This window comes from Callithrix jacchus, chromosome 18 (genome assembly GCF_049354715.1).
Source record: "Callithrix jacchus isolate 240 chromosome 18, calJac240_pri, whole genome shotgun sequence".
NCBI lineage: Eukaryota > Metazoa > Chordata > Mammalia > Primates > Cebidae > Callithrix > Callithrix jacchus.
In genome coordinates, this window is record NC_133519.1 from 24,499,238 (window position 1) to 24,513,875 (window position 14,638).

At 37.4% G+C, this 14,638-nt stretch overlaps 1 protein-coding gene across 12 annotated transcripts in view; it reads right to left on the minus strand.

Annotated features, from left to right (window-relative positions):
* The window catches only part of RALGPS2 (Ral GEF with PH domain and SH3 binding motif 2), a 188,104-nt gene that overhangs the window by 153,375 nt on the left and 20,091 nt on the right, over positions 1-14,638 (minus strand). For 4 of the 12 annotated variants that reach the window (XM_078356234.1, XM_035279978.3, XM_078356232.1 and 1 more), the window contains exon 2: positions 13,244-13,452. The exons of the other annotated variants lie outside the window; for them this stretch is intronic. The gene's annotated coding sequence lies outside the window, so the exon portion shown is untranslated. The remainder of the gene's footprint in view (positions 1-13,243; positions 13,453-14,638) is intronic. 12 annotated transcript variants of the gene reach the window in all.

Here is a 14,638-nt window from a genome sequence, read left to right on the forward strand (position 1 = left end):
GAAAGCATCATATTACCTGACATCAAACTATACCACAAGGTTACAGTAACCAAAACAGCATAGTACTTCTACAAAAACAGGCACACAAACCAATGGAACAGAATAGAGAGGCCAGAAATAAGGCCACACACCTACACTCTGATCTTTGACAAAGCCAACCAAACAAGCAATGGGGAAAAGAGTCCCTATTCAATAAATGCTGCTGGGATAAGTGGATAAACATATGCAGATGACTAAAACTAGACCCCTTCCTTACACCATATATAAAAATCAACTCAAGATGGAATAAACACTTAAATGTAAAACTTAAAACTGTAAAAACCCCAGATGATAACCTAGGAAATACCATGCTGGACACAGGCCCTGGCAAAGATAGCATAACAAAGACTCCAAAAGCAACTGCAACAAAAACTGACAAATGAAACCCAGTTAAACTAAAGAGCTTCTGCATAGCAAAAGAAACTATCATCAGAGTAATTAGATACTCTAGAGAATGGAAGAAAATATTTTCAAACTATGCATCTGAAAAAGATCTAATATTCAGAATCTTCCTCAAGAAAGAAACGAATCTACAAGCAAAAAACAACCACATTAAAAAGTAGGCAAAAAACATGAACAGATACTTCTCAAAAGAAGACCTAAACACTGGCAACAAGCATATGAAAAAATGCTCAACATCACTAATCGTTACAGAAATGCAAATCAAAACCACAATGAGATACCATCTCACACCAGTCAGAATGGCTACTATTAAAACATCAAGAAATAACAGATGCTGGCAAGGCTGCAGAGAGCAGGAAGTGTTTAAACACTGCTGGTGGGAATGTAAATTAGTTCAGTCGCTATGGAAAGCAGTTTGGCAATTTCTCAGAGATCCCAAAGCAGAATTACCATTCAACCCACAATCTTACTATTTGTTATATACACAAAAGAATATAAATTGTTCCACCATAAAGACACGCACACGTATGTTCATTGCAGCAATACCTGCAATTGCAAAGACATGGAATCAACCTAAATGCCCATTAACGGTAGACTCAATAAAAATATGGCATATATACATCACAGAATACTACACAGTCATAAAAAAAAGAGCGACATTGGGAGTTCAAGACCAGCCTGGCCAACATGATGAAACCCTGTCTCTAGTAAAAATACAAAAATTAGCTGGGTATGGTGATGGGTACCTGTAATCCCAGCTATTTGGGAGGCTGAGGCAGGAGAATCATTTGAACCCAGGAGGCAGAGGTTGTAGTGAGCCAATATTGCACCACTGCACTCCAGCCTGGATGACAGGATGAGACTCTAACTAAAAAAAAAAAAAAAAAAAGGTGACATCATGTCCTTTGCAGTAACATGGATAGAGCTGGAGGCCATGATCTTAAGTGAACACAGGAACAGAAAACAAAATATTGCATGTTCTTGCTTATAAATTGTAGTTAAATACTGAGTATAGAGGGCACAAAGAAGGAAACAACTGACACCCGGGCGTACTTGAGGATGGAAGGTGGGAGAAAAGTAAGGACTGAAAGACTACCTACTGGGTACTATGCTTATTACCTAGGCAACAAAACATATCTGTACACCAAACCCTTCAAAACACAATTTACCTACATAACAAACCTGCAGTTGCACCCCTGAAACTAAAATAAAACAAAATTTAAAAATCAATCAGAGCTTCTGGAATTAAATAACTTAAAAAATTTTTAAATGGGAGGGTGAGGTGGGCAGATCACTTTAGGTCAGGAGTTCGAGACCAGCCTGGCCAACACAGTGAGACCCATCTCTACTAAAAATAAAAATTAGCTGGGCGTGATGGCGCATGCCTGTAATCCCAGCTACTCGGGAGGCTGAGGCAGGAGAATCACTTGAACCCAGGAGGTGGAAGTTTCAGTGAGCTGAGATTGCATCATTACACTCTAGCCTGGGCAAAAGAGTGAGATTCTGTCTCAAACACAAAAACAACAACAAAAAACAACAGAAAGCTTTATCAATAGACTGAACCAAACAGAAGAAGGAATTTCAGAGCTTACAGACCAGACTCTCAAACAAACCCAGTCAAGCAAAAATAAAGTAAAAAGAATTTTTTTAAATGAACAAAGTTGGGACAGGTGTAGTGGCTCATGTTTGTAATCCCAGAACTTTGATAGGCTGAGGTGGGTGAATCATCTGAGGCCAGGAGATTGAGACCAGCTGGCCAATGTGGCTGAAACCCTGTCTCTACTGAAAACACAAAAATTAGCCAGGTATGGTGGCACATGCCTGTAATGTCAGCTATCTGGGAGGCTAAAGCACAAGAACTGCTTGAACCTGGGAGGCAAAAATTGTGGTGAGCCAAGACTGAGCCACTGCACTCCAGCCTGGGTGACACAGCAAGACTCTCAACAAGAAGGAAAAAAAAAGAACAGTCTTTGAGAAATATGAGATTACTAAATCTATAAATTGCTGACACTCCTGAAAGAGACAGAGAAGAAGAAAACCACCTGGAAAACATACTTGAGAAAATAAGTCAAGAAAATTTCCCTAACTTGCTAAAGAGATAGATATCCAAGTACAAGAAATCCAGAGCACCTGTGAGACACTATCCAAAATGAACATCACCAAGGCATATCACCAGACTGTCCAAGGTCAATGCTAAGGAAAAAATCTTTTTTTCTTTTTTTTTGAGACAAAGTCTTGCTCTGTCACCCAGGCTGGAGTGCAGTGGCACAATCTCGGCTCACTGCAACCTCTGCCTCCCAGATTCAAGTGATTCTCCTGCCTCAGCCTCCTGAGTAGCTGGGACTACAGGCATGTGCTACCACATCTGGTTAATTTTTACTATTTTTAGTAGAGATGGGGTTTCACCATGTTAGCCAGGATGGTCTTGATCTCCTGACCTTGTGATTCACCTGCCTTGGCGTCCCAAAGTGCTGGGATTACAGGCATGAGCCACAACACCCAGCCAGTAAAAAAATCTTAAAGACAACTAGAGAAAAACGTCAGATCATGTACAAAGGGTACCCCATCAGTCTAACAGCAGAGATCTCAAGACACAGAGAGGCAGGCACGCTGGCCCCAAAAAAAAGACTCATCCATCTGCTGTTTTCAAGAGACCTACCTCATATCTAATAAAATCCACAGGTTCAAGGTAAAGCGTTTGAGAAAGATCATCAAAGGGAACACAAAAAAGAGCAGGGTTTGTCATTCTTATATCACAGAAAACAGACTTTAAACCAACAACAGTGAAAAAGGACAAAGAAGGGCATTACAGAATGATAAAATATTCAATTCAACAAGACTTAACAGTCTTAAATATAGACACACTCAAAATGAGAGCACCCAGATTTATAAAACAAGTACCTCTAGACCTAAGAAAAGAGCCACACAAGTAGTAGTGGGAAACATCAACATCCCCATGACAACATTAGACAGATCACTGAGGCAAAAAACTAACAAATTCTGGACTTAAATTGGACACAGAACAACTGGACCTAATAGACACCTACAGAATACTCCACCCATCGACCATACAATATACATTCTTCTCATCTGCACACAGAACATACTCCAAGATCCATTACATGCTTGACCATAAAGCAAGTTCCAAATTTTAAATAATCAAAATCATACCCACTATACTCTTGGAATCAATACCCAGAAAATCTCTAAAAATCACACAATTTCATGGAAATTAAACAACTTGCTCCTGAACAACTTTTGAGTAAATGATGAAATTAAAGCAGCAATAAAAAAATTCTTTGAAATAAATGAGAATAGAGACATAACATACCAACATCTCTGGGATGCAGCAAAAACAGTATAAACAAGGAAGTTTATAACGTGAAAGGCCTACCTCAAGAAGTTAGAAAAATCTGAAATTAACCATCTACCATCACACCTAGAGGAAACAGAAAAACAAGAACCCCAAAGCTAGCAGAAGAAATAACTAAAATTGGACCAGAACCAAACAAATTGAAACCCAAATATCCATATAAAGAACCAATGAATACATTAAAAAGAGCATTCATCATGACCAAGTGGGATTTACTCCTGGAATGCAAGGATGGTTTAACAGGTGCAAATCAATCAATGTGATACATCTTATCAACAGAATAAAGGACAATGGGGAAAAACAAAAAGCCTTTCCTCTAAGATCTGGAAAACGACAAGGATGCCCACTTTCACCACTGTTATTCAACACAGTACTAGTAGTCCTACCTAGGGCAATCGGACAAGAGAAAGAAATAAAGGGCATCCCAATTCGAAAGGAAGAAGGCAAATTATCCTTGTTTACCGATATTACCTTATTTTTGGAAAAACCTAAAGACTCCACCAAAAAACGATTAGAACTGATAAATATGTACGAAAGTTGCAGGATATAAAATCAACATACAAAAATCGGTAGCATTTCTGTATGTTAACAGTGAACAATCTGAAAAAAAAATTTTAAGTAATCCCACTTACAAGAACTACTAATAAAATTAAATAGGTAGGAAGTAATATAACCAAAGTAAAAGATTATTACAATGAAAACTATAAAACGCTGATGAAAGAAACTGAAGAGGATGTCCAAAAATAGATAGATATTCCATGTTACCAGACTCAAAAAATCAGTATTTTTAACGTGTCTGCACTAATTAAAGTAATCTACAGACTCAAGGCAATGCAATCCCTATCAACATACCAGTAACATTCTTCATGGAAAAAGAAAAAACAATCCTAAAATTTATATGGAACCACAGAAGACCCAGAATAGGTAAAGCAATACTGGGCAAAAAACAAAACAAAACCAAACCAAACTGGAGGAATCACATTACTTGACTTCAAATTATACTACAGAGCTACAGTAACCAAAACACATGGTACTGGCATAAAAACATACCAACAGACCAACTGAACAGAATAGAGATTCCAGAAACAAATCAATACACCTACAGTGAACTCATTTTCAAGAAAGGTGCAAAGAACATACATTGGCAATGGGGAAAGGACAGTCTCTTCTATAAACAGGGCTGGGAAAACTAGATGTAGAAAAGAATGGAACTAGACCCCTATCTCTCACCTTATACAAAAATCAAATTAAACTGGATTACGGACTTACATTGAAGACCTCAAACTATGAAACTACTACAAGAAAACACTGGAAAACCCTCCAGGACATTGGTCTGGGAGAAAATCTATTGAATAACACCCCACAAGCACAGACAACCAAAGCAAAAACTGATAAATAGGATCACATCAAGTTAAAAAGCTTTTGCACAGCAAAGGAAATAACAAAGAGACGACTCACAGAATGGGAGAAAATATTTGCAGTTTATATATCTGACATGGGATTAATAACATACAAGGAGCTCAAACAGCTCTACAGGAAAAAAAAAATCTAATAATCTGATTTTTAAAACAAGCAAAAGATCTGAATAGACATTTCTCAAAAGACGACATATAAATGGCAAAGACGCATACAAAAAAGTTTTCAACATCACCCTAAGTGTCCATCAACAGATGAATGAATAGGCAAAGAAAATGTGGTACATATACATCATGAAGCACTATTCAGCCATAAAAAGAATGAGATCCTGTCATTCACAACAACATGGATGGAACTGGAGGTCATTATGTTAAGTAAAATAAGCCAGACACAGAAAGACAAATATTGCAAGTTCTCATTTATTTGTGGGAGCTAAAAATAAAAACAATTGAACTCACAGAGATACAGAGTAGAAGGATGGTTACCAGAGACTGAGAAGGATAGTAATGGGGGTGGAGTGGGGGTACGAATAAGGGGTACAAAAAAACAGAAAGAATGAGTAAGACCTAGTACTTGATAGCACAACAGGGTTATAGTCAATGATAATCGTACATTTTAAAATAACCAAAATATTATAATTGGATTGCTTATAACAAAGAATAAATGAGGGGGTGCACACCCCATTTACCACAATGAGATTACTACGCACTGTATGCCTGTATCCAAGTATCTCATGTACCACCTAAATATATACACCTACCATATACCCCCAAAAATTAAAAATTAAAAGAATCAATGAAACCAAAACTTGGTTCTTTGAAAGGTTATATGAGATTGGCAGACTAACAGATAGATAAACTAAGAAGAAAAGAGATCCAAATAAGCACAATCAGAAATGACAAAAGTGACATTACAACTGATTCCACAGAAATACAATAGATCCTCAGGTACTATTATGAACACTTGTATACACACAAACTAGACAATTTAGAGAAAACTGATAAATTCCTGGAAAATCACAACCCACCCCCCAACATGGTATTAGGAAGAAATGAAACTCTAAACACACCAATATCAAATTCCAAAATTGAATAAGTAATAAAATACCCATCAACCAAAAAAGACCCTAGACCAGATGGATTCACAAATTCTACCAGACATCTAAAGAAAAACTGGTAACGGTCTTCCTGAATCTACTCCAAAAAATCGAGCAGGAGGGACTCTTCCCTAATTCATTCTATGAAGCCGGCATCACCTTGATTATCAAAACCTGGCAAAACCACAACAAACAAGTAAACTACAGGCCAATATCCCTGATTAACATAGATGTAAAAATCTTCAACACACTACTAGCAAACCGAATCCAGCACTATACCAAAAAAGTTAATTCACCATGATTAAGCAGGCTTCATTCTTGTGATGCAAGGCTGGTTCAACATATACAAATCAATAAATGTGATTCACCACATAAACAGAATTCAAAATAACCCTATGATCATCTTAATAGATAACAGAATAAGCTTTTGATAAAATCCAACATCTGTTTATCATAAAAACCCCCAAAAAATTAGGCATCAAAGGAACGTATCTCAAAATAATAAGAACCACCTATGACAAACCCATAGCCAATCATACTGAACAGGCAAAAGCTGGAAGTATTCCCGTTGAGAGCTGAAACAAGATAAGATTGCCCAGTCTCACCACTCTTACTTAATTAACATAGTACTGGAAGTCCTTGCCACAACAATCAAACAAGAGAAAGAAATAAAAGGCATCTAAATAGGAAAAAAAGAAATCCAACGATCTCTCTTCACTGACTACGTGATTCTATACCTAGAAAACCCTAAAGACTGCAAAAGAGCTTCTACAACTGATAAATTACTTCACTGAAGTTTCAGGATACAAAGTCAATGTACAAAAATCAGTAGCATTTCCATACACCAATAACGTTCAAGCTGAGAGCCAAACCAAGAATACAATTCCATTTACAACAGAATCAACAACAAAAAGATACCTAAGAATACACAGAAACAAAATAACAAATATCAAGGAGGTGAAAGATCTCTGCAAGAACTACAAAACACTGCTGAAAGAAATCACAGGTGACACAAACAAATGGGTAAACATTCTAAGCTGCTGGATTGAAAGAATAAAACAAATTGAGGAGGAGGGATTCCTCCCTAAACTCATTCCATGAAGCCAGCATCACCTTGATACCAAAACCTGGCAAAAACATAACAAAACAAGTAAACTACAGGCCAAATAGCATGCGGTAAGTAAACCACATGGCCAAATTAAAATGGCCATATTGCCCAAAGCAATCTGCAGATTCAGTACTATTCCTATAGAGCTAGAAACATTATTTTTCACAGAACAAGAAAAAAACTATTCTAAAATTCATATGGAATTAAAAAAGAGCCAGAATAGCCAAGGCAATCCTAAGCAAAAAGAACAAAGTGGGAAGCATCACATTAGCTGAGTTCAAACTATACTATAAGGCTACAGTAAGTAACCAGAACAGCATGGCACTAGTACAAAACAGACATACAGACCAATGGAACAGAATGAAGAACCCAGAAATAAACCTAACAGCTACAACCATCTGATCTTGTATAAAGCTGACAAAAATGAGCAATGGGAAAAGTCTTCCTATTCAATAAATAGTGCAGGGATAGCTGGTTAGCCATATGCTGAACAATGAAATTGGACCCCTACCTTTCACCATACACAAAAATTAAGATAGATTAAAGATCTAACTGTAAAACTAAAATTTTAAGAATCCTAGAAGAAAACCTAGGAAACACCATTCTAGACATGGGCCTTGGGAAATAACTTATGACTAAGTCCTCAAAAGCAAATGTAACAAAAACAAAAATTGACAAGTGGGACCTAATTAAGCTAAAGAGGTCTTCCACAGGAAAACAAACTAACAAGAGGGTCAACAGACTACCTACAGAATGGGAGAAAATCCTGACCAATTATGCATCTGACTAAAGTTCTAATAACCAAACTTTACAAAGAATGTAAACAATTGAACAAGCAATCAACAGGCAAAAGAGGGAGACACTTCCCAAAAGAAGATATACAAGTGGCCAACAAACATATGAAAAAAATGTTCCAACATTGCTAATCATTATAGAAATGCAATTCAAAAACATAATCAGATACCATCTCACACCAGTGAGAATGGATATTATTAAAAAGTCAAGAAATAACAGATGGTGGAGGTATCTGTTAAATTAATATTTAACTTTGTTCTTACCAAAAGACACATGCACTCATATGTTCATCACAGCATTATTCACAATAGCAAAGACATAGAATCAACCTGGGTACCCATCAGTGGTGGACTGGATAAAGAAAATGTGGTCCATGTACACCATGGAATACTTTGCAGCCATAAATGAAATCACGTCCTTTGCAGCAACTTGGATGCAGCTAGAAGCCATTATCCTAAGCAAATTAACACAGGAACAAAAAACCAAATCCGCATTTTCTCACTTACAAGTGGGAACTAATCAATGGGTACTCATGGGCATAAAGATGGCAATGATACTGGGCACTACTAGAAGGAAGAGTGAGGAAAAGGGAAAGGGGCAAGGGCTGAAAAACTATTAGATACTATGCTTACTACCAAGGTGATGGATCAATCACACCCCAAATCTCAGCATCACACAATATATTCAGGTAACAAATATACTACACATGAACCCCCTTGAATCTAAAATAAAAATTGAAATTATAAAAGAAAAGAATCACACATGCATTGGGGAAAAAAAAAATGTGACAAAATGTTAAAAACTGGGGAACTGGCCTGGCGCAGTGGTTCATGTCTGTGATTCCAGCACTTTAGGAGGCCAAGGCAGACACATCACCTGAGGTCAGGAGTCCAAGACTAGCCTGGCCAACATGTTAAAACCCATTCTCTGCTAAAAACACAAAAATTAGCCAGGCATGGTGGCATATGCCTGTAGTTTCAGCTACTCAGGAGACTCAGGCATGAGAATCACTTGAACCTGGGAGGCAGAAATTGCAGTAAACCAAGATCGCACTACTGCACTCCAGCCTGGGCAAGAGTGACTTTGTCTCAAAAAAATCGAACAAACAAACAAAAACTGGTGAATTTAGGTAGACAGTATACAGAAGTTCTCTTTATTATTTTGAGTAACTTTATATGTCAATTTGACTGAACCAACGGATGTCCAGACATTTGGGGATATTTTGAGGGTATTTCTGGATGACATAAAAATGTGAATTAGTAGACAACTGAGTAAGGCAGGCTGCCCACCCAATGTGGCAGACCTCATCTGTTGAGGGTAGGAATAGAACAAAAAAGCTGTGAGAAGGAATTCTGCCTGCCTGAGTGCTTTAGCCGAACATTGGTGTTTTCCTCCCTTTGGACTCAGACTGAAACATCAAAACTCTTCGCGGGTCTAGAACCTGCTGGCTTTTGAACTAGAACTTATACCACTGGCTTTCCTGCTTCTCAGACCTTCACCCTTAGATAGGAATTACATATTAACTCTTTTGGGTCTCCAGCTTACCAATGGCATATCTTGGGACTTTTTAGCCTCCATGATCATGTGAGCCAATTCCTTATAATTTATACTACATAAGAAATTATATGTTAAAGTTAACAGCATTATATATAATTATATAAGGATTATATATTTAATAAACTATATATACATATCCTATTCATTCTGTTTCTCTGGATAACCCTAATACACTATTCTTTTAATTTTATTATTAGTTTGAAATTATTTCAAAATAAAAGACAGGGAGGGAAACTGTGAATTCTCTCAAATTATACAGAAGCTCCTCAACTTAAAAACCTTCAACATGCAAATTTTCAGAAACCAAGAAAGCTACACACCCAATAAACAGTACAACTCTAATGCAGGTACTGTTATGATATAACTAAAGTGTTTTACTGTCTTTTCCTCCTGCTTAAAGCATCTGGTAAATAAGTATCTCTAATTCCATTCCATAAGACAGAGACGCTTGGTCTCAAACATTTTTTTTAGTATCACGGTGAACATTACGCTACGACATAAATTTTAAAAGAAAAAGTACAACAGTTACCACCAACAGAGGGCGTTAGTGATCACTTGTTTAGCGTCAATCTGGACTTGAGACAAAATAAGCTGAGGAACAGCTTTTTGGACCTAAGCTCATATATCCATAAATATTTTTGTCTCATGCTAATAACACAGATGAATATTATTTAAGAGACGGAAGATACTTTAGAGATTTTTGGGGGGGGCGGAGCTTTGAGATGGAGTCTCTCTCTGTTACCCAGGCTGGAATGCAGTGGTGCAATGTCGGCTCACTGCAACCTCTGCCTCCCGGGTTCAATCTTCTGCCTCAGCCTCCCAAAAAACTGGGACTACAGGTGTGTGCCACCACACCCGGCTAATTTTTGCATTGTTAGTAGAGATGGGGTTTCACCATATTGGCCAAGCTGGTCTCAAACTCCTGACCTCGTGATCCACCCACCTTGGCCTACCAAAGTGCAGGCATTACAGGTGTGAGTCACCGCACCTGGCTACTTTGGAGATATTTAGGGTGCATTTCAAATCCCCAGGTCTTCTGTCATTTTAATACTTGCCTCATCTCAGGGTCAATGTCCCACCCCTGAATCCCCACAGAGAATTACAGCCGTAGGAATTCATTGCAAAGTGATGAGAACGTGCTGTATCTTTCAAATGTGTAAAAATAAAAGAATAGGAAGGCAGAAAAAAGGAAAGGGCAAATTTGCTAACCCACTGCTTTGTTCCAATCCTGATTTTACATAAGACAACACCAATCCCAATGCCAACGTCATGTGATCTTGCCAAGTCCACATAACCAATTAATGGCAGAGGTAGATCTTAAATTCAAGTCTTCCATTTGCTAATCCTTGGCACTTTCCATCAATTCTTCTTGAATGTTTAAATATTGTGGAAATATGTGAGTGGCTAGAGTAAAATATCTAGTTTCCTTCATTTCTAATAAAGTTCCTTAGTTAAATAAGATGACAAAGAAAACAGTATGTACAAAGGAACAGTGAAATCCTTTCTCATATTCAGTGGACTGCTAGTAGTTCAAGTACAGAGAGCAAATGTAAACAGAGGTGGTAAGCATCAGGAACTGAGTCTGAAGAAATAAAGGGCAACGTTTGTCACAATCAAAGAAAAATCTGGACTGTACACAATGAAAAGGCAGCATCCATATTAATGGACTACTATATCTTACAAATTTCATTCAGAAGGATATACACAGAAACAGAAAGAGACAGAAAAGAGAGAGAGACAGCCCTACTGAATTCAGAAGTCTCAACAAATGGATACCTAAAGCAATGACTTCAACTACAATAGATCCTTAGTATCAGTTTATGAAGTTTTTTTAAAAAATAAAAAATCAGTTTATGAAGGATTTTTCCCAAGACAACTTGAAAGATTTCCAAATTGGAGAATACTACTATAGAATATAAAACATTAAAGTATAATTATTTATTCATTTTTCTAATATATATATTTTTTGAGACGGAGTCTTGCTCTGTCGCCCAAGCTGGAGTGCAGTGGCACAATCTCGGCTCACTGCAACCTCCATCTCTCGGGTTCAAGTGATTCTCCTGCCTCAACCTCCCTAGAAGCTGGGACTACAGGCACACATCACCACGCCTGACTAATTTTTTGTATTTTTAGTAGAGATGGGGTTTCACTGTGTTAGCTAGGATGGTCTTGATCTCCTGACCTAGTGATCCACCCACCTTAGCCTCCCAAAGTGCTGGGATTACAGGTATGAGCCGCCACACCTGGCCAAATACAATTATTTTTAACTCCTACAAACCTTTAATGATTCTAAGAAGATTAAAATAATTTATATTATTCATATTACTATATAAACCATAAAGGTGACTCATATGTATCATGAATTTAAGCCATCACAAAATATTACATTTTACTGTTTAACTTACTCCTCCTCCTATAGCTTTTGCTTTTTGCTTCTCTTTGATCACCAGCAGTAGGAGTTGGCTTCAACTGCAGAAAGATAGTGCTGGCAACAAAAGTTACTATGGCCCAGCAACATGGCTCGTACCTATAATTCAGCACTTTGGGAGAGGGAAGTGGGAGGGCCACTTGAGTCCAAGAGTTCAAGACCAGCCTAGGCAACAAAGCAAGACCTCCCATCTCTACAAAAATCAATCAATTAAAATTTAGCTGGGCATGGTGGTTTACGCCTAGAGTCCCATAGTCCCAGCTACTTGGATGGCTCGGGTAGAAGAACTGCTTCCCCTGGGAGGTCAAGGCTGCAGTGGGCCATGACTGTGTCACTGCACACAAGCATGGGCAAACAGAATGAGACCCTGTCTCAAAAAAAAAGGAAGAAAGAAAGAAAAAAAAGTTACTACACAAATAAGTAGAGATTAGCAAATCACATTGAGATTTCCCTACTACGAAGTAGACTAGGACCAATCTGTGCTCTGCAAATTACAAATTATCATATCCCATGCATCCTCCCTGTCATTCATGGAATAGTGAGAACCCACAATTATAAATGTTAATTTATGAAAGCCAGGAATCTATTCTATCAGCAACTGACTAGAAAAAAAATTTTTTTTTTTATCTAATAGTAAAGATCCCTCTGGTCCTTTAAAAGTAACAATACCTATAACAACATAAATATTTGCATAGTGACTTGTAGCTTACCCACACACTGTAAAGTAATTTCACCAGAAGGATTTCAAGAAATGTTCTAGTAAATTTATGACCTAGTTTTTCATTAGAACATTTTTATCAAGAACTGAGAGTACTAGGTCTCTGAAGATACACTAACTCCTCCCTGCATAAGTTCTGAAAGCCACCCAATGACCACAAAAGGGAATTTCCTGTGTAAGTATTAAGGTGTTATAGAGATTGAAACATTGTTCTTCATTTATTCTAACACCCCACTAAGATAAATATTATTATTTATCAATAATGTAATCGATTTAAGAAACTGACAATGAATTCAGAAAATGAGACTTACAGTGGTTAAGAAGGTTATGAAATAGTGTTATCTTTCAAGAAGAGCAAAGAAATCTTTCCAAGAAACCTTCCTTCCATCTTCCTCCCCACTCCAAAGAAAAGGTGTCCCTATTTGTTTCATTTGCTAGAATTCCTTCATATTAACTTCTGTCTGCCAAGGAAGAGATGTCAGCAATATCTTCACAGAGAATTTGATATCTGAGATGAGTCCTGAGAAGTAGAAAATGGGCACATGGAAGGGAAATTTATGTTAAGGACAATCCTGGCACAAGGAAATGCTATTTGCAAAGTCACAAGAATGGAAGAAATTGCCATAATGAAGGAAAATTGGTTCGTTGTAGAAAAAAGCACAAGGGTTAGGGGAGGGGGTATATAAGTTGTATGTATCTGTGTGTGTGAACATGGAAGATAAATTACAAAGACAGACTCTAGCCAGATCATGAAGCCTTATAAAGGCATGGGAAGAAATGTACTTTAATGTAAATAAAGGTTTGCTAACTAAGAGACATGAATAAAATGTCAGGGCCCTATACTGCCCAATTCCCCCAAGTGAGGAAAACTATGTACATGAACACATATAAAAGTAAACTCATTTTCTTGGATCCACAGCTATTAGTGATTTTTCAAAGGAACTCAAGAATAAAAAGCAGTTAAGAACCACCGTTCTGGGTGACTGGGAGTCCCTGTATAATTATAGGCAGAGAAGCGTACCACAATACTTTTATTTTAGAAAGGTAACTTAGGTAACATTTGTGGACATTGATGAATTTGAGAACCTTAAATGCAGAAGGAGCAATAAGGAGGTTATTATCCTACTGCAGCCAAGAAATTACAAATACAAACATTAAAAAACCTAATTCCAGAGACTTTTCAAAGTAAATGTGCCTGAATTCAACAAGCAGCTGCATGTGAGAGAGAAAGGAGCTAAGGCTGCCTTATTCTGCTTCCTAAAGTTCACATCATTCACTTATTACATACTATCATCAGTAAAAGCCATTCAATACAGCACAGCAGCTATAAGTGAAAGGGTACCACTTTTATTTGCAATGAGCCACCACTGGGAAATCAAGCAAAAAATGTCAAATATCCTAAAGAGGAAACACTGATGGCCTAGAACACAGTTTGGCAAACTATGGCCCACAAGCTAAATCCAGCCCCATTTTTGTAAATAAATTTTAACAGAAGACAGCCACTCATCCATTTATGTGTTGTCTATGGTTGCTTTCACACTACAAAGGCAGAACTGAATAGCTGCAACAAAGACTTGCATGGTGGGCAAAGCATATGTTGTTTACTCTTTGGGCTTTTAGAGAAGGTTTGCCTTCAGAAAGCACTTTCTACTTCAGAAAGTACTGGTTTTTTTTTTTCTTTTAAAGTTTTTTTTTTTTTTTTTGAG